Below are 27,559 nucleotides of genomic sequence, written 5' to 3'. Positions count from 1 at the left end.
CTCCCCACCTTTTTCCTGGCTGTTCTCAGTATCTGAAATGTTCACCCTCTTCACTTCTCAGAATGAATAGTTTCCTTCAAAAGCTCTGCTCAAGTTTCAACTTTTAGAAGAAGCCTGACTTGGTCCCCCCAGCTGCTAGGGCTCTCCCCTCTTCCAAATTACTTGTCATATATTTTTGTATCTAATTTTCATATACATGTTGCACTGATCCTCAAAGTATCAAAGCTCATTGAGTCTAAGGAATTTTTTCTTGTGTAGTTTTATATTCCCAGTGCTTAGTTCAGTGTCTTTCCCAAAGGGATCTAATGAATACTTGTTGAATTAAATTCAATTGAATTCATGAAGGCTTAACTCAAAGGCAATATTTTATATTTTCTTTTCTTTGCCCAGTACCTGTTTTTTCTTGGCTTCTCCCAAGGTGGCCTGAAGTGAGCCAGGCATGATAGACTGTCCTTACCAAAGTGAAGCTCTAAATGTCCTTGTGACAACATGCTCAGGAAGGGAAGGCTTTTCCTACTAAGCATTTACAAAGCACTGAGTGCCCTCTAGTGTAACTATTGGTTTTTGTTCTAACAATAAGAAGAAAATTTCATATTAACATGGTGTTTTGCAGAGTACTATAATTTAGCACCTTCTTCAACTTCAGAACACTTCTAAGAAGCAAAAAGGTAAAAACGATTATTCTCATTTTATAGAATTAAAAAAAAACAGATCAGAGTGGATTATAAAATTTTACATAAAAATGAGGGAATTGTCAGTTAATATAGTATCTTTTAGGGCATCATATCTCAAACATCATATTTTCCAAGACCACCATCTTACAGACATGGAAACAGGATCTGAGTAGTGAAATGACTTGAGGTATTTCTGGGTCTGGAGTCCAAGATTGTTGTCCATATATGAGATCATAGATTTAGATCTGGAAGGAAACTTTGAAGTCATCTAGTCTAACTTCCTCATTTTACAGATAAAGAAACTGAGTCCCAGAGTGATTGATTGACTTGCCCGTGGTTACAAAGATTTTAAGAGGTAAAAGCATGATTTGAGGTCAGTCTCATTGACCCCAAATCATCTGTTTTCACACTATGCCCTTCTTGCATCCGAACAAAACATTAATCTGTTTTCATAGTCAAGGACAGAAGGAAAAGAATGAGTAGATAGACCACAATTTACTTTAGTAGCCATTTTTGACAGATTGGTTAAGATTTACAGTTGTCGTTGATTTACTCATTTAGTAATTATATATTGAATACCACTTCCATCTTCTCTAAGAGCAGTATCAGATTACGACGGTATATTTATCAGTCTCCCTCAAATAGCCTAGCTTAGTCTGAGTTTAGAAGGAGAATTGTTTGTTTGGTTGTTGGTGAGAGTAAGCAGCTAGGTGGAACAGTGGGTAGAGCACTTATACTCTTCTCCAGGTCTTTCCAAAATTAGCTATTATCTCTGAATTTCCAAAGCTAATGATTTTTTTCTTGATCCTCATCCTTCTTGACCACTCTGCATCTTTGGACACTATTGAACACCTTCTCCCCCTGTATACTCTCTCCTCTGGATTTTCATGATTCTACCCTCTCCTGGTTCTCCTCCTACCTGCCTGTCCTCTCTTCAGTTAGTCTCCTACTTCTCTCCATTCACACAGGCACCCTGCTAGTTTAGACCCTAATACCTTCTTTAACTTGATTATCCAATAGCTTCCTTTTCCCACTTTATTACTTTAATTTAAAAAAAATTATATGTAGAAAAAAGTTTTTTTAACAATTGTTTTCTGATACTTGTAATCCAAATTTTCTCCATCATGTTAAATATTTCTTATCGTACAATAGCATTCCATCACAACCAAAGCAGCCATTCCCCAATTGATAGACATCTCCCTAATATTTTACCACTACTAAAAGGGCTGCTATAAATATTTATGTGCACATAGAGGTACTTTCCCCCAATCTTTGATCAGACACTAACTGTGTGGTCCTGGGCAAGCCATTTAATTTTTCCACTTCAGTAACCTGAAAATGGGAATAATAATAACACCTGCTTTACAGGGTTGATGTGAGAGTCAATGAGATAATATTTACAAAGTCCATAGCACAATCATTAGCAAATAGTAGGCACTTAATAAATGTGTTTTTTCTTCTCTCTTGAGGGTTAAAGTAATCATTAGTGTATATTCCCCAGTTTAGCTCCTTTCCACCAAAAACTGGTTATATAATGAACTATCACAAATAATGAATATGAGGGAAAGTAATTCATGCAAAGAAAGAGCAAAGAGAAATTAGAGACAATATAGAGCTTACAACCAAAAAAATCAATAAGCTCTTTTGTTGAAAGAAAAATGAGATCTCAAGTTAACATAAGAGAAATATGGTTTTATCTTGGCACATAAGGAAGACTGTTTTGGCCATCTTTATAAAAATAAGCTGGAAATCAGAGGCATGTTGGAGAGGTCTTCCTCTACATTTTCAAAATATTTTGCTCCATGTCTTTCCCCAAATATCTCTGAAACCATGCTTTCTCTCAAGAAATTTTGGAGCCAACTCAATCCCTTTATAAGGTATACAGTTTTATGTCATGCTCAATTTTCTCTGATAATACAGAATCATATCTGTTTCAACAAGTACAAAATGCCCTAGGCTTGGTTCATCTCTTAATAAAGCCTAAATTTAATTAGATTTTTTGATTGCACTATCAGGTGCTATTATTATCCCCATTTTCAGATTACTGAAGGAGAAACATATATATATATACACACACACACACACACACACATATATATGTACATATATATTTCAATCATGTGAAAAGAGTACATTTGAAAACAAAATTCATCAATATTTTTTAAAAGGATAGTTGCAAAAAAGTGGGAAAAGGACATGTTAAAAGCTATAATTATTGAATAAGATATATTAGAATAGAACTAAGAGGATGCTCACAAATGGAAATACTACCAACTCTAGATTCAGATGTTGTATATACAAATCTTGCCTGTGAAATATTTTTCTAGTTCTGTGACTATAGGCAATTATTTAATATCCCTAGTTCTCAGTTTCCTCATCTATAAAATGAAGTGGAATGAGCTAGACTTGAGGTCCTTCTAGCTCTAATTCTGTTCATGTTGTTTTCAGTATTTTAAAGGAGAAATACATTCTAGTTTTAATAAGACATTATAAACTTCCAGGTCAACTAAAACCAAAGCATTGTGTGTTAGATATTTTTTTTTTCCAATTTTTAATTGCATACTTAGTAACCACTGCTACTACCTCAAAAAATTCAAATAAATAAATGCAGGAAAAAACTATGTGCCAAAGCATAAACTTCACAAGTCAAAAAAATATAAGCATTTCCATATACAAAGAAAAATAAGATAGTTTATGAATGAAATTACAACTCTCCTGTATGCTTAATCCACTTTTCTTCACATCTAAAAATAAATCCCATCTACAGTATCCCAGTACCTCACTTGCTTCCCAGCATCTCAAATGTATATAATTGAAAATCTGTTACCCTAAAAAAACCCAACTACATTTCCCAGGAACCCACTGACTTCCTGTCATTACATACTTCCTGTATACAGGGGATATTAGGGGGGATGTGGAAGGTCCCAGCTCCTTACTCTTGGTCCCGAGCTTGGTGGTGGGTAAGATGGGTATTTGAACTGGCTGATCATCCATAGGCATGTGGTTTTTATTTTGTATCCTCTTTATTCCTTGATTTCTAATGATCATTTCATAAATCTCTTAAAATAATAATATTTTTATTATTGGGACTTAATTTTAACTTTTACATTGATGGTGACCACTAGTTGGAGAAGAACCTCTCAATTTTTTAAGATAACCTAGATAATTTTTTTAAGCCACATTTCTCCTGCCAAGGTTTTTTGCCCACCCACTCCCACCCTCGGAAACTCTGAACTCTCTTTGGAGCTGCTGCCTTTTTCTTCAATTCCTACTTTTTGCCCGGTTGCTTGCTCTCCCTACTGGCTGGGCTACTTTTAGCTGGGGGACTCTTGGCAAAGAAGAGATAAACTGCTTCTCTTACCCAACTGCTTGGTCCTTCATTCCTTCTTCCTCCATTGTTCCTTGTTCTTCGATGCTGACTCTGTTGTTGCTGATACTGTTTCCTCCTGACTTTCTTGACCCAGATTGTTCACTTGGCCCAGTCCCGGGCTCAGCAACTCTGATACTAAAATTGGCCTCTGACAGGACCCTGACCCCTACTGCTATTACTGATTGCTGCCACCAAGAAGCTAGGAGTCAGGGCAGATGGTAAAAAACCGGGGTGTTCTTCCTTTAGGCAACAATTAGCTTCCACATGGCAGGGTACCTGGGGGTGTAGGGGATGAGGAGAAAGAAGAGACTCTTCCAAACAGGAAGTTGATTACAAGCATGGTGTATTCTATGAAAGAGCAGTGAATTGCCTATTTCAAACAGCTTCTATTCATGAGTGCACTGATCCTATTATTTATCTTACCTGAGATTCAGGGGAGAAATTCATCTCCCTGCAACTCTTTGCTATTTGGACCTGCCCATTTTGAGATTCCTAAAATCCATGTTTTTCCTCACTATGGGAGATTCCACAGTACTGACAAAAGGAACCTATATGGATAAAAAAAAAGGAACTTTAAAGAGACTGGAGGTGAAATTTTTGAGTCTTTTCAGACTCCAATGTTTTATAAATGCCTCTGTATTTTATTATATTTGGTTGATTGTTTTGCTTAAGATTTAATTTTGTTATTTTAAATTCATATATTAATGTATTTGATACTTTTCTGTTACACTGAATCATTTTAATCTACTTTGTTTTAACTATTAGATATATTCTGCACCTTTCCCCTATGGCTACTGAACAAAATATTGTAAAAGCCCATAAACAGTTTTTTCCCCCCCATCTTTCATTTGCTAATTGTCACATAGATGATGGATGGATTCAACTTGGCTAACAACTCTTAGAGAATTTAATGAGCTAAGAATTTAAATGGCAATTCTATGGGGTATTCAGAAATAATTTTAATTAAATAGTAGTTTCTGAATGGATGATTTTTTATATTTATATTATAAAGGATATTGTATTAAAGGTAGAGAAACAATGAAATGTTCCTACCAAGGTTTTTCTATTAAGCAGGAAGACAAAAAAGAGCTCCTGAAAAATTCCTCTGTTTAATTAACTTCCACCAGAACAATCGATATTTCTTGGTGAAGCTCTAGACCCAAATAAGTTTTACTTTGTTTAACAATATATTTTCCAAGGTTGAAATATTTGCTATGTTTGTAAAAATTGTGACAAATATCCATCAGTTCAGAGGGTTCTTTTTTCATACAGCAATTTATATGAAATATGATAGTGGGTTTGCTATTGTAATTAACTGGACTATTGTGAATTTTGGGGACTTTGGTACTTCTTTGAATGTGAATTATCTACTATTACTGTTTTATTCTGAAAATAATTTGTACTTACACAGTAGTTAAGTTAAAAAGGAAATGGATCTCATTTTTTTGGTGAGACTATTTTTCTTTAACTTGTTTTAATTTTGCAGTAATATGTTTAAAATACATTTGCTATAATGTCAATGCATACCCAAAAAGACTATAAAATAATGCCATTGATTGTTTAAAAAATTTATGGGACTTTGTTTAATGATTCTATCTGGTTCTAGGACAAGAGAATATAAAAAGAGCCATTGCACAGTGCCAAAGGAGCACAAAGCTAAACTGCATAGTGCCAATCAAGCACAATGTCAAAGAGATCAATCAGTCTTGATGGGATTGATGAAAATTTTGAGCCAAGTCAAGAGGATGAACTTTTTTGGGGTTTGAGATTGTGGCTGTTTAACATGTGTTAAAGGCAGGTCTTCCTTGTCCCACATTCTACCAAGTATCTCAAATTTGGCTCCTATCTGGCTCCTATAATCTAGTCCCTTTTCTGTCTTACATGGTGTGGCAAACTTTCTATATTCCTGGCTACTGACTGGATAAATTCATAATTGCCTAAATCATTTTAATTGGGCCCTGATTCAAGGACCTGTTATAGATTTATTTTTCCTTTACTTAGAATTTTTACACATAAGACTTTGATAGTCTATATTTCATCCAGAAATTATATTTTCTCTTTTATTTGGATTTTTTTGATGTTTTTGATTTCTCTTTGTCAATTGATTCATATACCTCATAACTCAGCCATGCATTCTCAAGTGATCCCTGTGTTTTTCAAGACCCTCTTCAGGAGGGAATCTATAATTATTCTAAATTGCAATGTTTAAATTCTTTTTGAGAATAATTTTAGGTTAAGAAACATGCTACCTCTCCAAATCCAGAAAGTAAACTGTTTTGGGAAGGCACCATGAAGATGCCTCCACAGACTACATAATGCTCCAGAAGATCTGGAGTGAACTTTGTGATGTGGTCATTTGAATTGTGTGGGGTTGAATGCATTTGTTTTATATGTATACTCTTACGCTGAAGGGAACTTCCCCCTAACTGGCTTTTTTTCAATGTGCCTAGCAATCGTTGGTTTTGTTCTCTTTTCTCTTATCTTTAAATTATTGTAATTTCAAAGTTGCTTATGTTTACAAGATCCATTGGATAGACTAGTCTCCCATGGATCTCAGGGCAGAACGTATAATTGAAAATCTGTTACCCTAAAAAAAGAACTACATTTCCTAGGAGCCCAGCGACTTCTTGTCATTATGTACTTCCTGTAGATAGGGGATATTAGCCAGGGACATGGAAGGTCCCAGCTCTTTACTTCTAGTCCCGAGCTTGGTGGTAGTAAGATGGGTGTTTGAATTGGCTGATCAGCCATGGGCACGTGGTTTTTATTTTGTATCCTCTTTATTCCTCCTTTTCTAATGATTATTTAATAAATCTCTTAAAATAATAATATTTTTATTTTTGAGGTTTAATTTTAACTTTTACAAATGACATCATAATGGGGCCAACATGTTCATATAAATTACTTTCTTCATATTTTACCTTTTTGTTCATTTTCTGGAGGTGACAGTTTATTTTTCCATCATAAGTTCTGTGGCTTTATATAATGTTCTCTTGTTTCTACTCATTTCACTCTTCATTATCTCATATAGTGCTTTCCTTTTTTAAAAAAAATTCAATTTGTTCATTTTTTCTTATAGTACAATAGTAATCCAGCACAATAACATGCCACAATTTATTCATCCATTCCCCAATTGATGGGCATCCTATCAGTTTCCAATTCTTTACCACAACAAAGAAAGCTGCTATTAATATATTGGAACATATGAATCCTTTCCCTCTTTCCCTAATCTCTTTAGAAAACAGACTGAGTGTAGGGGTATACACAGTTTTATAATTCTCTGGATGTAATTCCAAATTGCTCTCCAGAATGGTGAATTGATACAAAACATATTCCTTACTTTATATTTTTTTCATTAATTTCTTTTATGTTCTCAATTTTTTATTTTCCCAAATGAATCATGGTGTTATTTTTTATAGCTCAATATATTTTTTGGTAACTTTATTGGGATGGATTTGAATAAGTAGATTAAGTAGAATTTTCATTTTGATTATATTGGCTCTGGCCATCCATGAAAAATGAATATTTCTTCACTTGTTTAGATCTAACATTATTTGTGTAAAAAAGAATTTCATAATTATGTTCTTGTAGTTCCTTTTATTTTTGGCAGGTATATTCCCAGGTATTTTATTCTATCAATGGCTATTTTATTTTATTTCATTTTTTAAACCCTTACCTTCTGTCTTAGAACCAATTCTAAGAGTGGTAAGGGCTAGGCAATGGGGGTTAAGTGACTTGCTCAGGGTTCCACAGCTAGGAAGTGTCAGGCCAGATTTGAACCTAGGACCTTCTCTCTCTAGTCCTGGCTCTCAATCTACTGAGTCATCCAGCTGCTCCCATCTATGGTTATTTTAAATGGAATATCCTTTTTTACCACCTCTTGTAGGACTTGTCAATAACTGCTAATGGTTTATGTGGATTCGTTTAATATCCTGGTACTTTGCTAAACTATTGATAACTTCAACTAATTTTATTTTTTTAATTCAATTCAATTCATGTATGGAATTTTCTACATATACCCTCATGCCATAAGCAAACCAAATTATTTTATTAATTTTTGCCCATTTTGATTGCAGGAACTCTTTATTCTTTCTCCATAGCATGGACACATAAAGTACCTGAAGGAAGTAATAAAAATACAAGTGAGGAAAGTTAGAGAAGAATGATAAAAGCAAACTCTGGGAACAAACCTCAAAGACTATACACTTCCTGAGCAATAATTCCTTCTATAACACACCTGCTCGTTGATCATTCAGTCTTACTTTGAAGATATTTAAAGGATATTAAATATTTATTTATATTTAATTAATATCAAAGGCTTATTGTCTCCTGATATAGCCCCTTCCACTTTGAGATAGTTCTAATAAAGAAAAAGGATTTCTTTACTTCCAGTCAAGATGGTGGCTTAGAGAAAGCTAAAGTTCAGATCTCCGGAAAACCCTTCCCGACCGATCTCAAACTATAAGCTCCTAAGGCGCCGAAATTCAAAACGATCAACAGCACAGACCCTGGGAACCCTCCTCCTGGACCTGGACCCGGATCAAAAGGTACGGCCCTACTCAAAAGCCAGAACCCGAGATCACTTGGACCTAAGGGGTAGGAGCGCAGAGTCCAAGGCTCCGGGAAGCCGCGGGCCCTCCCCGCTCAGAGAGCAGGGTCCTCTGAAACAACAGTAACCCTCAGGGCCGACAAAACAGCCTCACGGACAGCTATTCTGAAGGCAAATTCCGGAAAGCAACCCGACCCAGTGGAGGGGACACCTTAGCATCAGGGAAACAGAGAGAATGGGGGAGAGTGTGGCCACCTGGTCTGACCCTTCCATTCCAGTTCCAGTGAAAGTCATTGCCTGAAGGCATACTCAATTTAACCCAGGGAAAGCTCATAGAACTGACAATCTGCCCAGGACTAAAGCCTCTGAAAACCAGACAGAGATAAGAAAAGCTAATCCTCCACATTCAGAGATGGCAAACTCCACAGAAGCACAGAAGCCCTAAAATCCCAAGAAAAATAAGAAGAAAGGGGTGACTTTGGACACATTCTATGGAGCCAAAATACAAAATACAGAGGAGATAGAAGACGATATGCAAGAAAATGCTCGAAACCTTCCAAAGGAAATGGAAACTCTCCACAAACCCATGAAGAATTTGAATCAGAAATGACCAAAAAAGATGGAAGCCTTCTGGGAGGAAAAGTGGGAAATAATGCAAAAGAAATTCACGCATCTACAAAACCAGTTTGACCAAAGTGAAAAGGAAAACCAGGCTTTAAAGGCCAGAATCAGGCAGCTGGAAGACAACAATCATGTAAAAGAGCAAGAATTAATAAAGCAAAGCCAAAATACCAAGAAATTAGAAGAGAACATAAAATATCTCACCGACAAGGTGACAGATCTGGAAAATAGAGGGAGAAGAGATAATTTAAAAATAATTGGACTTCCAGAAAAGCCAGAAATAAACACCAAACTCGACATGGTGATACAAGATATAATCAAAGAAAATTGCCCAGAGATTCTAGAACAAGGGGGTAATACAGCCACTGACAGAGCTCACAGAACACCTTCTACACTAAACCCCCAAAAGACAACTCCCAGGAATGTAATTGCCAAATTCCAAAGCTCTCAAACAAAAGAAAAAATCCTACAGGAAGCCAGAAAAAGACAATTTAGATATAAAGGAATGCCAATCAGGGTCACACAAGACCTTGCAAGTTCTACTCTGAATGATCGTAAGGCATGGAACATGATCTTCAGAAAGGCAAGAGAGCTGGGTCTCCAACCAAGAATCAGCTACCCAGCAAAACTGACTATATACTTCCAAGGGAAAGTATGGGCATTCAACAAAATAGAAGACTTCCAACTTTTTGCAAAGAAAAGACCAGAGCTCTGTGGAAAGTTTGATAACAAAAATCAAAGAGCAAGGAATACCTGAAAAGGTAAATATTAAGGAAAGGGGAAAAATGTCATCTTCTTCTTTTACTCAAACTCTCTTCTATAAGGACTACATTTATATCAATCTATGTATACTAACATGTGGGGAAAATGTAATGTATAAATAGGGGGTAAAGAAAGACCAAATAGAATAATCTTTCTCACACAAAGATTCACATGGGAAGGGGAGGGGAAGAAAACTCCTATAAGAAGGAGAGGAAGAGAGGGTTTTTTTACTTAAACCTTAATCTCAGGGAAAACAACTCTGAGAGGGAAAAACATCCAGATCCATTGGGATCTTGAAGTCTATCTTACCCAACAAGGGTAGGGAGAAGGGAAAACCAAGGGGGGGAGGGGAAGAGGAAAACAAAAAGGGAGGGAAAGAGAGGGGGGAGGGGGAGGGAACAAAAAGGGAGGGACTAAAAAGGGAAACATCAAGGGAGGGGACAAGGGGGGTTGATTCAAAGTAAATCACTGGACTAAAAGGTAGAGCCGAAGAAGAAAAGGTTAGAATTAGGGAAGGATATCAAAATGCCAGGGAGTTCACAAATGACAATCATAACTTTGAACGTGAATGGGATGAACTCACCCATAAAACGTAGACAAATAGCAGAATGAACTAGAACCCAAAACTCTACCATATGTTGTCTTCAAGAAACACATATAAGGCGGGTTGATACTCACAAGGTCAGAATTAAAGGATGGAGTAAGACCTTCTGGGCCTCAACTGACAGAAAGAAGGCAGGAGTGGTAATCATGATATCTGATAAAGCCAAAGCAAAAATAGACCTGATCAAAAGGGATAGGGAAGGTAATTATATTTTGTTAAAAGGGACTTTAGACAATGAGGAAATATCATTAATCAACATGTATGCACCAAATAATATAGCACCCAAATTTCTAATGGAGAAACTAGGAGAATTGAAGGAAGAAATAGACAGTAAAACCATACTAGTGGGAGACTTAAACCAACCATTATCAAATTTAGATAAATCAAATCAAAAAATAAATAAGAAAGAGGTAAAAGAAGTGAATGAAATCTTAGAAAAATTAGAATTAATAGACATATGGAGAAAAATAAATAGGGATAAAAAGGAATACACCTTCTTCTCAGCACCACATGGCACATTCACAAAAATTGACCATACATCAGGTCACAGAAACATAGTACACAAATGCAGAAAAGCAGAAATAATGAATGCAGCCTTCTCAGATCACAAGGCAATAAAAATAATGATTTGTAATGGTACATGGAAAACCAAATCAAAAACCAATTGGAAATTAAACAATATGATACTCCAAAACCGTTTAGTTAAAGAAGAAATCATAGAAACAATTAATAATTTCATTGAGGAAAATGACAATGGCGAGACATCCTTTCAAACCTTTTGGGATGCAGCCAAAGTGGTAATCAGAGGCAAATTCATATCCCTGAATGCTTATATTAACAAACTAGGGAGAGCAGAGATCAATCAATTGGAAATGCAAATGAAAAAACTCGAAAGCGATCAAATTAAAACTCCCCAGCAGAAAACCAAACTAGAATTCCTAAAAATTAAGGGAGAAATTAATAAAATCGAAAGTGATAGAACTATTGATTTAATAAATAAGACAAGAAGCTGGTACTTTAAAAAACAAACAAAATAGACCAAGTACTGGTCAATCTAATTAAAAAAAGGAAGGAAGAAAAGCAAATTCACAGCATTAAAGATGAAAAGGGGGACAGCACCTCCAATGAAGAGGAAATTAAGGCAATCATTAGAAATTACTTTGCCCAATTATATGGTAATAAATACACCAATTTAGGGGATATGGATGAATATATACAAAAATACAAACTGCCTAGACTAACAGAAGAGGAAATAGAATTCTTAAATAATCCCATATCAGAAAATGAAATCCAACAAGCCATCAAAGAACTTCCTAAGACAAAATCCCCAGGGCCTGATGGATTCACCAGTAAATTCTATCAAACATTCAGAGAACAGTTAATCCCAATACTATACAAACTATTTGACATAATAAGCAAAGAGGGAGTTCTACCAAACTCCTTTTACGACACAAACATGGTACTGATTCCAAAACCAGGCAGGTCAAAAACAGAGAAAGAAAACTATAGACCAATCTCCCTAATGAATATAGATGCAAAAATCTTAAATAGGATACTAGCAAAAAGACTCCAGCAAGTGATCAGAAGGATCATTCACCATGATCAAGTAGGATTTATACCAGGGATGCAGGGCTGGTTCAACATTAGGAAAACCATCCACATAATTGACCACATCAACAAGCAAACTAGCAAGAACCACATGATTATCTCAATAGAAGCAGAAAAAGCATTTTATAAAATACAACACCCATTCCTATTAAAAACACTAGAAAGCATAGGAATAGAAGGGTCATTCCTAAAAATAATAAACAGTATATATCTAAAACCAACAGCTAATATCATCTGCAATGGGGATAAACTAGATGCATTCCCAATAAGATCAGGAGTGAAACAAGGATGCCCATTATCACCTCTACTATTTGACATTGTACTAGAAACACTAGCAGTAGCAATTAGAGAAGAAAAAGGAATTGAAGGCATCAAAATAGGCAAGGAGGAGACCAAGTTATCACTCTTTGCAGATGACATGATGGTCTACTTAAAGAATCCTAGAGATTCAACCAAAAAGCTAATTGAAATAATCAACAACTTTAGCAAAGTTGCAATATACAAAATAAACCCACATAAATCATCAGCTTTTCTATATATCTCCAACACAGCTCAGCAGCAAGAACTAGAAAGAGAAATCCCATTCAAAATCACCTTAGACAAAATAAAATACCTAGGAATCTACCTCCTGAGACAAACACAGGAACTATATGAACACAACTACAAAACACTTGCCACACAACTAAAACTAGACTTGAGCAAATGGAAAAACATTAACTGCTCATGGATAGGACGAGCCAATATAATAAAAATGACCATCCTACCCAAACTTATTTATCTATTTAGTGCCATACCCATTGAACTACCAAAATACTTCTTCACTGAGTTAGAAAAAAACATAACAAAGTTCATTTGGAAGAACAAAAGATCAAGGATATCCAGGGAAATAATGAAAAAAAACACACATATGATGGGGGCCTTGCAGTCCCTGACCTTAAACTATATTACAAAGCAGCAGTCATCAAAACAATTTGGTACAGGCTAAGAAACAGAAAGGAAGATCAGTGGAATAGACTGGGGGAAAGTGACTTCAGCAAGACAGTATACGATAAACCCAAAGATCCCAGCTTTTGGGACAAAAATCCACTATTCGATAAAAACTGCTGGGAAAATTGGAAGACAGTGTGGGAGAGACTAGGAATAGATCAACACCTCACACCCTACACCAAGATAAATTCAAAATGGGTGAGTGACTTAAACATAAAGAAGGAAACCATAAGTAAATTGGGTAAACACAGAATAGTATACATGTCAGACCTTTGGGAGGGGAAAGGCTTTAAAACCAAGCAAGACATAGAAAGAATCACAAAATGTAAAATAAATAATTTTGACTACATCAAACTAAAAAGCTTTTGTACAAACAAAACCAATGTAACTAAAATCAGAAGGGAAACAACAAATTGGGAATAAATCTTCATAGAAACCTCTGACAAAGGTTTAATTACTCATACTTATAAAGAGCTAAATCAATTGTACAAAAAATCAAGCCATTCTCCAATTGATAAATGGACTAGGGACATGGATAGGCAGTTCTCAGATAAAGAAATCAAAACTATTAACAAGCACATGAAGAAGTGCTCTAAATCTCTTATAATCAGAGAGATGCAAATAAAAATAACTCTGAGGTATCACCTCACACCTAGCAGATTGGCTAACATAACAGCAAAGGAAAGTAATGAATGCTGGAGGGGATGTGGCAAAGTAGGGACATTAATTCATTGCTGGTGGAGTTGTGAACTGATCCAACCATTCTGGAGGGCAATTTGGAACTATGCCCAAAGGGAGACAAAAGAATATCTACCCTTTGATCCAGCCATAGCACTGCTGGGTCTGTACCCCAAAGAGATAATGGACAAAAAGACTTGTACAAAAATATTCATAGCTGGGCTCTTTGTGGTGGCCAAAAACTGGAAAACGAGGGGATGCCTATCAATTGGGGAATGGCTGAGCAAATTGTGGTATATGTTGGTGATGGAATACTATTGTGCTAAAAGGAATAATAAAGTGGAGGAGTTCCATGGAGACTGGAACATCCTCCAGGAAGTGATGCAGAGCGAGAGGAGCAGAACCAGGAGAACATTGTACACAGAGACTAATACACTGTGGTATAATCGAACGTAATGGACTTCTCCATTAGTGGCGGTGTAATGTCCCTGAACAATTTGCAGGGATCTAGGAGAAAAAAAACACTATTCATAAGCAAAGGATAAACTATGGGAGTGGAAACACCGAGGAAAAGCAACTGCCTGAATACAGAGGTTGAGGGGACATGACAGAAGAGAGATTCTAAATGAACACTCTAATGCAAATATTATCAACATAGTAATGGGTTCAAATCAAGAAAACATGTAATGCCCAGTGGATTTACCCGTTGGCTATGGGGGGTGGGGGGGAGGAAAAGAAAATGATCTATGTCTTTAATGAATGATGCTTGGAAATGATCAAATAAAATATAATAAAAAAAGAGAAAAAAAGAAAAAGGATTTCTTTGCATAAATCATAAATTTGACTCTTTCAGAAAACTTCATGAAAGAAATTAAATAACTCAAAAGCTATGGGATATCTCATAAAAGCTCTAAATCCATTCTCCCATAGGTATATGGATACCTAACTATAGTAATTCAACAGAAAAATCATAGATAGCAACACATCAGAAAGTGGCATTGGCAGCTTTGTTGGGCAACATCAAGTGGGATCTTTAGAGAGAGAAGTATGCCAACAACAATATGAGTTTAGGAAACTGAGTTCTTTGGACAATGCATATTTCCTATCTTGACAATGTTTTATGCGATTTTGAGAGATGATTCTCTTTTGGGTATAGAAATTATTTTTCTTTGTTGTTAATCTTGCTACTCCATTCAACTAAATGCCTTTGCTTTAATTAATTTTTTTCTGGTTTATTTTGGTTTGAAAAAGAAGCACCAAATAATTTCATGAAGAATTATTTTGAATAAATACTGATTCAAAGAGTGCCTTAAATCTGGGAATATCTTTCAAAAGCACACATGGAGAGGGAACTTAGGTTTCATGTTTATGATGCCCCTGGTCTCTGGAGCCAAGAATAATTAGTTTAGTCAATATTTTATATGGTAGCCATTCAAATACATGAAGATTCTGGTCCTACCACTGATAACATCTTATCAATTCTTAACCTTAGACTATTCTCACAATTTGACTTACACACTTCAAACATGTCCTGCTGAAAAGAGCTGGAGAAACATCACTAAACCATGCTAACTAAGATCATAACAGATTTATACCTTCTAATCTTAACTGTCACCATGCTAAAACAGATAAACTTTCTTTTCCTCCATTATTGATTCACTACACCAGGCTTTACAGTTTGTTTTATTCTGGTATTCATCTCTTTTCAGTTCTCCCATGGAACTCCTACCTTGAGGAATCAAGAGACATAGAATAGAGCAAAAATAGAAAAGAACACAGAACAGAACCTTGGATGCCACTTGCTGTTAGTGAGTTTGATGCAGATGAAGAACTAGAAATAGAAATTGAGAAAGAGAAGGGGAGCCAAGAAAGAGTAACACATCAAAAACTTGGAGAGGAGAGAACATTCAGGAGCAAAAAAGTTATCAGTGTCAAAGACTATAGAGATGTTCAGAAGTATGAAGATGTAGAAAAGGTCATTAGATTTGGCAATTTAGATATCATTAATATCTTTGTAATGGTGTTTCAGTTGAAGGATGAGAGCAGAAGCTAGACTGAAGAGGCTTTAGAAATGAGTGAGAGGAAAGGAAGTGAAAACACTTACTTACTGTAGACTGCTTTCTTAAGGAGTTTAGCTGAGAAAGGCATAAAAAAAATATAGTATAGTTCCAAGGCAATGTCACATCCATTAAAGTTTTTTTTTTTTTAAGATAAAAAGAGATATGGGTATATTTATAGGCAGCAGGAAGTAACCAATGAATAAGATTAGAGATAAGAGAAAACTTGGAATGGAGGCAATTTGTTGGTAAAATAAAGAGGGAATGGGATCTAGGGCAAATGTTCAGATGTTTGCTTTGGTAAAAATAAGGACCAGATCTTCATCTGAGACCATTATGAAGTAGAATATGATAGAATGAGATGGCTAAGTGATGTGAAATGTGGAGAAAGAGAAAGAAGAGCTCTTCTAAAATAGCATCTTTTATATGAAATGAGATGACATATATTATGTATTGACTCATATTTAAGTTTTACTATATTAAAACCCCTTGAATTTTTACTCCAGAGACTGTCAGCTAAATCTTATGATCAAGGCAAATGGTGAGATCAGTTATCAAGCACTCATAAGAGTGAATAATACTAAAGTATTCATATGGATAAATGTTTTTCTGAGCTGTGTTAAAGCTTATATGTATTTCTTGTATTTCTAATCCTGTCTTTTGAGCCCATATTTCATTAATCATAGAATTTCAGAATTAGGAGGGATTTTAATTGTCATGTTGCTTCATTCATACTAAAAAATAATCCTTACTTTTGCATATCTACCAAAAGTTCATCTAGTTTTAGCTTGAAAATCTCTAATAAGGAAGAACCTATTACTTTTCTAGTTATAGTGAAAGAACAAGGAAGCTGCCTACATCTTGGTTGTGTGCCTGAATATGACATAAGAATATGACATTGGGGAATAATAGAAGATATTGGGTGGCCAGCAATAGCTTGATGTTTTGCCACCCTCTTCTGCTATTTTGCATCATATATTCTTTTCCTTTTGACTGTCTAAAACTTTGTGTTCTCTTCCTGCCCCATTCATCTTAATTGAAAGAATAACTATTGAACTAGGATCTAAAGAACTATATGGGTAAAGAAAGAAATACACTGACACTGGGAGCTCAAACAAGGAAGGACTATTACCTAATAAAATGCTTTATGCCTTCCAAATACAAGACGTACAGTCCAACGGCATCTCCTATCAAAGCCAACTCTACATATGCAAGGTCTAATTCTGGATCATGAAATGTTCTTCCTGCTTAGATGAAATCAATAGCATTTGTTTGATAACGTTTTATTGCCTCTATTCCCTATTCAAGGCTTTCTTAGAGCCATGATGCCACAAAGCTGATCCACAAATGTTGATATTTTATGTGGAACCCAAGATTTCCAGGTAAACACTCTCTCATATTGTTCATAGGGGCTTGGATTTTTGGAGACTGATCAAGAATTCTACAGAAGCATGTTATATAGGATGATAATTGCACAAAGGAAGTGATTTATAGCAGAAATAAATTACTGAAGACAGGAGAACTACCCTCACTTTCCTCCTCCATTTCAAGATGAGTGGAGGGAAGTATGCTGTACTCAGTTTAATTTTAGAATTGTATAGATATAGTCATGGATAGAGCATTAGAGGTAATAGAACCTAAATATAGAATTCTACAGTATCTCTGACAAAAAATCTATATAACTTTTGTAACCAGAGCTCCCAATCTCCCAGGGAGATCTTTGGCACAACTGGAAAGCTCTGTTTATTAGAAAGTTCTTTTTATATTGGGCTAGAGACTTTTAAAAATTTTTTCACTTATTGGTTCTCTGCCTTGTAATAATCGAGAAGTAATTTGTGCTCTCTTATTTATGAGGGCTTTTATAATATTTGAAGAGAAGGATCATGTAGTTTTCTCTACTCTGGTATGGACATAACAAATTTCTTTTTTTTTTTTGTAGTTAACAATAGGGGATTTATTTATCCACAGATATCAGGAGAAACATATTCAATAGAGATTGGCATTGAGAATCTTTTCAGTTGATTGATCTTTAGAAAAGCTAACATCCTTATTTACCAGATGGGCATTTGAGAGACTCTCCAGTTTTTCTTGATGGCTTTGTACCCAGATGATGAAGAAGTGACCCATCTCAGTCCTTAGTCACCTGAATCAACTAAGTCTCAAGAAATGTCACAATACCATTTATTTTAAAAATATTAACCTTTATTTTTTAATTTAATTTATTATGGAGATATTTTTTTAACCAATTACATGAAATAACAAATTTTGATCTAAGTTTTCTGAAGTTATATAAAAAAATAGTCTCCATTCTGTTTCCCCTCCAAGAGCTGCAAGCAATTTGATCTGTCATATATGTATCATCATGCAAAACATATCTCCATATTTTTCATTATGGTAAAAGAATATTCATTTAAAACCAAAACCCTAAAATAAAACCCCAAATAAATAAAAGTGAAAAATTGTATGCTTTCATCTGCACTCCAATTCCAACAGTTATTTCTCTGAAGGTGAATGGCATTCTTTGTTTTAAGTCCCTCAGAATTACGCTGTATCATTCTGTTGTTAATAGTAGTAAAGTCTATCAGAGTTGGTCATTCCACAATATTGAAGTCACTGTGTACATTGTTCTCCCAGTTCTTCTTATTTCACTCTGCAGCAGTTCATTCAGGTCATTCCATCTCTTTCTGAAATCATCCTGCTCATCATTTCTTACAGCACAATACTTGTCCATCACCACCATATACCACAATTTGTTCAGCCATTTCCCAGTTGATGGGCATCCCTTTAATCTCCAATTATTTGATACCACAAAAAGAGCTGTTCTAAATATTTTTGTATGAGCAGGTCCTTTTCCATTTTTGTGATCTCTTTGGGGACACAGACCTAGTAGTGATATTACTGGTTCAACAGGTATGCATTGCTTTATAGTTCTTTGGCCCTGGTTCCAAAATGCCTTAGAGACTGGTTGGATCAATTTACAACTCCACAAGCAATGAGTTAATATCCCAATTTTGCTACATTCCCTCCAACATTCATCAATTCCCTTTACGATGACATTGACCAATCTGATAGGTATGAGATGGTACCTCCATGTTGTTTTAATTTGCATTTCTATAATCAAGACTGATTTAGCACATTATTAATATGGTTATTGATAGCTTATATTTCTTTATCTGAAAACTGCTTATTCATATTCTTTGACCCCTTCTCAACTGGGAAATGACTTGGGGTCTTATAATTTTGACTTAGTTCTCCATATATTTGAGAAATGAGACCATTATCAGAGAAATTTGTTTAAAAAATTTCCCACAAGTTTGTTGTTTCCCTTCTACTACTGGTAACTTTGGATTTATCTATACAAAAACTTCTTAATATTGTCAAGATTATTCATTTAAATGTTGTAATGTTCTTGATCTCTTGTTTGTTCATAAATTTTCACCTTCTCCACAGATATGACAGGTAAACTATATACTATGTTCCCTTAATTAACCTATAGGATAACCCATTATGTTTAAATCATAAACCCATTTTGACCTTATCTTGGTATAAGGTATCATATATTGGTCAATAGCTAATTTTTGCCATACTGTTTACCAATTTTCCTAGCAATTTTTGTTAAATAGTGAGTTCTTATCCTTAAAGCTGGGATCTCTGGGTTATCCAACACTAAAATGCCAACATCATTTACCCTTAATGTATTCCATTGATCCTCCCTTTTATTTCTTAGCCAGTACCAGATTGTTTTGATGATTGCTGCTTTATAATATAGTTGGAGATATGTTACTGCTAGATCATCCTCCTTTGCATTCTTTTTTCATTAATTCCTTTGATATTTTTGATCTTTTTGTTCTTCCAGATGAAGTTTATTATTATTTTTTTCTAGTTCTATGAAATACTTTTTTTGGTAGTTTGATTGGTAAGTATACTAACTTAGGTAGAATTGATATCCAACTTCATTAACTATTCTTTATAGAACATAGCTTATAGATGCCTCTAATTTATTGCTGCACGCCATTTATATGTATACTACTTTGACAACATACTTCCTAAATATGGTTCCTGGGACTAGGAAGAATGTTCCAGATGCACTCAGACCAAATGGAGGGAAGCTGGGCTTGGTTGTTAGAGGAAGACTATTTATGACAAAGGTACCTAATCTGGAGTCCATGGATTGAATTGAGAGAGGCTGTGATCTTGAATGGGAAAAATTACAGCTTTATATCAATTCATTATAACTGAATCTTTTTATAATCCAATGTATTTATTGTATGCAAAAATGTTATTCTTTGAAGGGGGTCTGTAGGTTTCAACAGACTGTGAACAAAGTCCAAGATATAATAAGAAAGGTTAATAGTCCCTAATATAGGGGAATTGGGGAAGAGACAGAAACTTCTGAGCAATATCCAGCAGCTATAACAACCATTCTTTTAAAAATTGTTTTTATTTTTTCTTAATTACATGTAAAAACAATTTAAACTTTTTTTTATATTAACCCTTACCTTCCATCTTGGAGTCAATACTGTGTATTGACTCCAAGGCAGAAGAGTGGTAAGGGCTAGGCAATGGGGGTCAAGTGACTTGCCCAGGGTCACACAGCTGGAAGGTGTCTGAGGCCAGATTTGAACCTAGGACCTCCCATCTCTAGGCCTGGCTCTCACTACACTGAGCTACCCAGCTGCCCCTAAACATCTTTTTAAAAATAAAATTTGAGTTTCAAATGCTCTCCCTCCTTCCCCTTACCTCTCCTTAAATAGGCAAGCATTTTGAAATAAATTATTCATGTGTAGTCATGAATACATATTTACATATTAGACATATTACAAAAGAGAACACAGACCAAAAAAACAAAACAAAAACAAACCAAAATCCCCAAACAAAATAAAAGCAAACAAACAAACAAGAAAGAAAACCAAGTATTCTTAAATCTACATTCACATTGCATCAGTTCTTTCTCTGTAGGTGGATAACAATTTTTATCATGAGTCATTCAGAATTGTCTTGTATCATTTTATTGCTTAGAATAGTTGTCATTCACAGCTGATCATCATATATTGCTGTTACTGTGCATAATGATCTCCTTACTCTGCTCACATCACTTTGTATCAGTTTATAAAGTCTTGTCAGACTTTTCTGAAACTGTCTTGTTAATTTTAGGAGTATTTCATTACAACTACCATAACTTGATCAGCCACTCCCTAATTTATGGAAATCCCTTCAATTTCTAATTCTTTGACACCATAAAAATAGTTGCTATAAATATTTTTATACAAATAGTGCCTTTCCCTTTTCTTTGACCTCTTTGGGATACAGATCAAAAGTTATGCACAGTTTTCTAATTCTTTGGGTGTTCTTCCAAATTTTTCTCCTTAATGGTTGTATTGTTCGCAATTGCACCAAGAATTCATGTATCCCAATTTTCTATTTTCCCTCTGACATTTGTCATTTTTTTTTCTGTCATATCAGCCAGACTGAGAGATGGGAGGTGATGATTCAGAGATGTTTTCATTTGCATTTCTCTAATCAATAGTGATTTATAGCTTTTTTAATATTACTACAGGTAGCTTTGATTTCTTCTTCTGAAAACTACCAGGTCATAATCTTTGATCTTTTATCAGTTGGGGAATGACTGTATTCTTATAAATTTGACTCATTTCACTATATATTTGAGAAAGTAGGCCCTTTTTAATTTTGATTTTATTTCATTAATTTAGAACATTATTATTTGGTTACAAGAATCATATTCATTCCCTCCCTCCCCTCCAGGTACTCTTCTCATAGCCAACGCACAATTTCACTGGGTATTACATGTGTCCTTAATCAGAACCATATTTCCATGTTGTTGATGTTTGCATTAGGATTATCATTTAGAGTCTATATCCCCAATCAAATCCCCTTTACCCATGTAATCAAGTAGTCTTTTTTCTTTGGTGTTTCTACTCCCACAGTTTTTCCTCTGAGTGTGGATAGTGTTCTATCTTGTAAATCTCTCAGAGTTGTTCAGAATCACTGCATTGCCTCTAATGGAAAAGTCCATTACATTCGATTGTACCATAGTGTATCGGTCTCTGTGTATAATGCTCTTTCTCTGGGTTCTGGTCCTTTCACTCTGCATCAATTAATGGAGGTCATTCCACTTCACATGGAATTCCTCCAGTTTATTATTTCTTTGAGCACAATAATATTCCATCACCAACATATACCACAATTTGTTCAGCCATTCCCCAATTGAAGGGCATCACCTCATTTTTCCAGTTTTTTTTTTGTCACCACAAAGAGTGCATCTATGAATATCTTATATATGACTTTTTACTTATTATCTCTTTAGGGTACAAACCCAACAGTGGTTATGGCTGGATCAAAGGGCAGATAGTCTTTTAGCATCCTTTGGGCATAATTCCAAATTGCCCTCCGGAAAGGTTGGATCAATTTACAACTCCACCAACAGTGCATTAATGTTCCAACTTTGCCACATCCCTTCCAGCATTCATTGCTTTCCTTTGCTTCCATGTTAGCCAATCAGCTAGGTGTGAGGTGATACCTCAGAGTTATTTTGATTTGCATCTCTCTGATTATAAGAGATTTAGAACACTTTTTCATGTGCTTATTAATAGTTTTGATTTTTTTAACTGAAAATTGCCTATTCATGTCCTTTGACCATTTATCAATTGGAGAATGGTTTGATTTTTTGTACAATTGATTTAGCTTTTTATGAATTTGAGTAATTAGACCTTTGTCAGAAGGTTATTTTTTTATGAATATTGTTTCCCAATTTGTTGCTTCCCTTCTAATTTTGGATGCATTGGTTTTGTCTGTACAAAACCTTTTTAATTGAATTTAATCAAAATTATTTGTATTATATTTTGTGATTTTTTTCTAACTCTTGGTTGGTCTTAAAATCTTTCCTTTTACAAATATCTGGCATGTATGCTATTGTGTGTTCACATAATTTATTTATAGTTTCCTTCTTTATTTCAGGTCATTCACCTATTCTGAGTTTATCTTGGTGTAGGGTGGTCCCATACAGCCTTCCAATTTCCCCAAAAGAAGTAAATCAAATAGTGTATTTTGGTTCCCAAAGCTGGGATCTTTGGGTTTATCATAGACTGGCTTGCTGAGGTCACTTACCCCAAGTCTATTCCACTGATTCTCCTTTCTGTCTCTTAGCCAGTACCATATTGTTTTTATGACACTGCTTCATAGTATAGTTTGAGATCTGGTACTGCAGGACGCCCTTCCTTCACATTTTTTTTTCATTATTTATCTGGATATCCTTGATCTTTTGTTCTTCCAAATGATCTTTGTTATAATTTTTTCTAATTCAGTTAAAAAATTTTATTGGTAGTTCAATGGGTTTGGGACTAATAAGTAAATATGTTTGGGTAGGATGGTCATTTTTATTATGTCAGCTCATCCTACCCATTAGCAGTTAATGCTTTCTCTAATTGTTTAGATCTTGTTTTAATTGTGCGGAGAGTGTTTTGTAGTTGTGTTCATATAACTCCTGTGTTTAGATTCCTAAGTATTTTATATTGTCTAGGGTGATTTTAAATGGGATTTCTCTTTCCAATTCTTGCTGCTGAGATGTGTTGGAAATATATAGAAATGCTGATGACTTATGTGGGTTTATTTTATATCCTGCAACTTTGCTAAATTATTGATTATTTTCATGAGCTTTTTAGTTGATTCTCTAGGATTCTTTAAGTAGACCATAATATCATCTGCAAAGAGTGATAGGTTGGTCTCCTTATTGCCAATTTTTTTTTTTTAGTTTTTAAAACATTATTTTATTTGGTCATTTTCATACATTGTTCATTGGAAACAGATCATTTTCTTTTCTTCCCCCCAACCCCCCCGCCACCCCTTCCCTTGCCGAGGTGCGATTCGTCTGGGTATCACATGTGTGGGTCTGGGGCGCAGAAATAGGCAGGCAGCGGGCTGGTGAGAGGCCAGGAGCTGGAGCGGCTGCGGGGGTGGGCAAGGCTGGGACCAGGTACCAGGTGAGGACGATCAGGGCTGCAGGCTGAGGCAGGAAGCGGCAGGACGGAGCCAGGTGGGGTGGGCAGCAGGTCCGGAGCCTGTAGCAGCTTTGTGAGGGTAGAAAACCTTGGCCAGAGAGATATGGCTCAAAAAAAAATTTTCTAGGCACTAGCTATTAAAAGTTGAATTAAAGATCAGAAAAGAATTCAGAAGATTGAGTTTTTTTTTTTCCCATTAGGTCGCCATAACTGTAAAGATTAAAATTTATGGAATATGGGGAGACTGAGGCAGGTAGAAATTAGTTTCTCTCTGCAAGGAGTATTATATTTTTTAGAGGTTTATTAAAGGTTAAAGATTAAGAATATACAAGTAAGAAACATGTGCCTAGGCCAGAGGCCTAGACAAAATAACCTCACATCATGGAAGAGACGCCTTTGCTCCAAAACGGAAGTCCAAAAAAAACCAAGCCCCCTTCAACAGCCTTTGAATCAGCTTAAATACCTTCTCAATCTCGGCCCAGGTGAGATTACAAGGCATTCTGGGGAAGTGGAGCAAAGGCTCATGGGGATTGTAGTCCTGTATTCGAGTCTATTTTTTACAGTCCTTGCTCTGAACCCATTTTCTTGTTGTTGGTATTTGCATTAGGGCGCTCATTTATCGGCTATCCTTGATCATGTCCCCTCAACCTCTGTAGTCAGGCAGTTGCTTTTCCTCGGTGTTTTTACTCCCTCAGTTTGTCCTCTGCTTGAGGATAGTTTTTGTTTTTGTTTTTGTTTTTTTTTTTCCTCATAGATCTCTGCAGGTTGTTCATGGACATTGTAAAGCCATTACTGGAGAAGTCCATTACATTCTCTTGTACCACAATGTATCAGTCTCTGTGTACAATGTTCTCCTGGTTCTGCTCCTCTCACTCTGCACTACTTCCTGGAGGTCATTCCAGTTCCCATGGAATTCCTCCACTTTATTATTCCTTTTAGCACAATAGTATTCCATCACCAACATATACCACAATTTGTTCAGCCATTCTCCAATTGAAGGGCATCCCCTTATTTTCCAATTTTTGGCCACCATCCTTATTGCCAATTTTAATACCTTCAATTTCTTTTTCTTCTCTAATTGTTATTGCTAGTGTTTCTAGTACAATGTTAAATAATATAGGTGATAATGGGCACCCTTATTTCAATCCTGATCTTATTGGGAAAGCATCGAGTTGATCTCCATTGCAGATGATGTTTGCTCATGATTTTAGATATATACTGTTTATTATTTTTAGGAAAGACCTTTCTAATCCTATACTTTCTAATGTTTTCAATAGGAATGAGTGTTGTATTTTGTCAAAGGCTTTTTCTGCATCTATTGAGATAATCATGTGATTGTTGTTGGTTTTATTGTTGATATGGTCAATTATGTGGATGGTTTTCCTAATATGAACCATCCTTGTATTCCTGGTATAAATCCCAGCTGATCATAGTGAATAACTCTCCTAATTATTTGCTAGAGCCTTTTTGTTAGTATTCTATTTAAGATTTTTGCATCTATGTTCATTAAGGGGATTGGTCTATAGTTTTCTTTCTCTGTGACTTTCTTGGCTTTGGAATCAGTACAATATTTGTGTCATAAAAGGAATTTAGTAGAACTCCTTCTTTGCTTATGTTGTCACATAGTTTGTATGGTACTGGGATTAGTTGTTCTTTGAATGTTTGATAGAATTATCTTGTGAATCTATCAGGCCCTGGGGACTTTATTTAGGGAGTTCTTTGATGGTTTGTTAAATTTCTTTTTCTTCTATGGGATTACTTAAGAATTCTATTTCTTATTCCATTAATCTAGGCAATTTATATTTTTGTTAATATCCATACATATCACCTAGATTACCATATTTATTGCCATACAAATGTTGTCAAAATAGTTTTTAATGATTGCGTTAATTTCCTCCTCATTAGAGGTGAGGTCTCCTTTTTCATCTATGATACTGTTAATTTGGTTTTCTTCTTTTAGTCTTTTTTTTTAGGTAGACCAGTAATTTGTCTATTTTTCCCCCAAAATACCAGTTTCTAGTCTCATTTATTAATTCAATAGTTCTTTAACTTTTGATTTTATTAATTTCTCTCTTAATTTTTAAGATCTCTAATTTAGTTTTCATCTGGGGTTTTAAAAATTTTTCTCTTTCAAGTTTTTTGACTTGTGTGTCCAGTTTGTTGCCTTCCATCCTCACTAATTTGTTAATATATGAACTCAAGGATATAAATTCCCCCTGAATACTGCTTTGGATGCATTCCATAGATTTTGAAAGGATGTCTCATCATTGTCATTTTCTTCAATGAAATTATTAATTGTTTCTATGACTTGTTCTTTAATCAATTTTGAAGAATCATATTTAATTTCCAATTCATTTTTGTTTTGGCTCTCCTTGTACCCTTACTAATTATTATTTTTATTGCCTTATGATCTGAGAAGGTTTCATTTATTATTTTAGACTGGTTTGCCTTGTTTTTTTATGCCTTAGTACATGGCCAATCCTTGTGAATGTACTATGTTCTGCTGAAAAGAAGGTGTATTCCTTTTTGTCCCTATTTATTTTTCTCCACATATCTATTAACTCTACTTTTCCTAAGATTTCATTCACATCTCTTATTTATTTATTTTTTGTTTGATTTATCTAGATTTGATAGCAGAAGGTTCAGGTCTCCTACTAGTGTAGTTTTACTATCTATTTCCTCCTTCAATTCCACTAGTTTCTCCCTTTAGAAACTTGGATGCTATCTCATTTGTGAATACATGTTTATTACTGATATTTCTTCATTGTTTAAACTGCCTCTTATCAGGATGTAGTTACCTTCCCTATCCCTTTTAATCAAATCCATTTTTACTTTACCTTTGTCAGATATCATGATTGCAACTCCTTCCTTCTTTCTGTCAGTTGAGGTCCAATAGATTTTACTCCAATTTTTAATTCTAACTTTGTGAGTGTCTACCCACCTCATGTGTATTTCTTGTAGACAACATATGGTAAGATATTGATTTCTAATCCACTCTGCTATTTGTTTTCATTTTATGGGTGAGTTCATCCCATTCCCATTCAAAACTATGATTGCCACTTGTGTTTTTTTTCCCCAGCATTTTGATATCTTCTCCTAGTTCTGTCTTTTACTATATCCTTTTAAACCAGTGGTTTGCTTTTAATATGCTTCCCTTTCTTCCCCCTCCCTTTTTGTTCCCTTCTTATAATTTTTAGGGTCTTTTAAGTTCCTTCTCCCCTCTTTCCCTCCCTTTTTCTACTCCCTTCCCCCCCTCCCCCTTAATCTTCCCTTCTCACTTTCCTTATAGGATAAGATAGACTTCAGTAACCCAATGTATCTAGATGCTCTTCCCTGTCAGAATTGGTTTCATGGAGAGTAAGGTTTAGGTATTACCTATTAGCACTCTCTTTCTCTCCTTATAATAATATTATTCCCCTCTCCTTCCCTTGTGCCTCTTTGTGTAATATAGATTATTCTATTTATCTTATTTCTTCAAATTTCTCTTGGTGCCATCTTCAATTCCCCCCTCCTTTTCTTTTTTTTTGCATATCATCTTATACCACTTATTATCCCAATATGTTATTGTGAATGATTCTTCTAATTACTATAATAATGAATATAATTTTTCAGTTACAAATAAAAATTTTCCCAT

The sequence above is a fragment of the Monodelphis domestica genome, chromosome 1 (assembly GCF_027887165.1).
Source record: "Monodelphis domestica isolate mMonDom1 chromosome 1, mMonDom1.pri, whole genome shotgun sequence".
NCBI classification, from domain to species: domain Eukaryota; kingdom Metazoa; phylum Chordata; class Mammalia; order Didelphimorphia; family Didelphidae; genus Monodelphis; species Monodelphis domestica.
Note: the sequence above shows the minus strand (reverse complement) of the source record.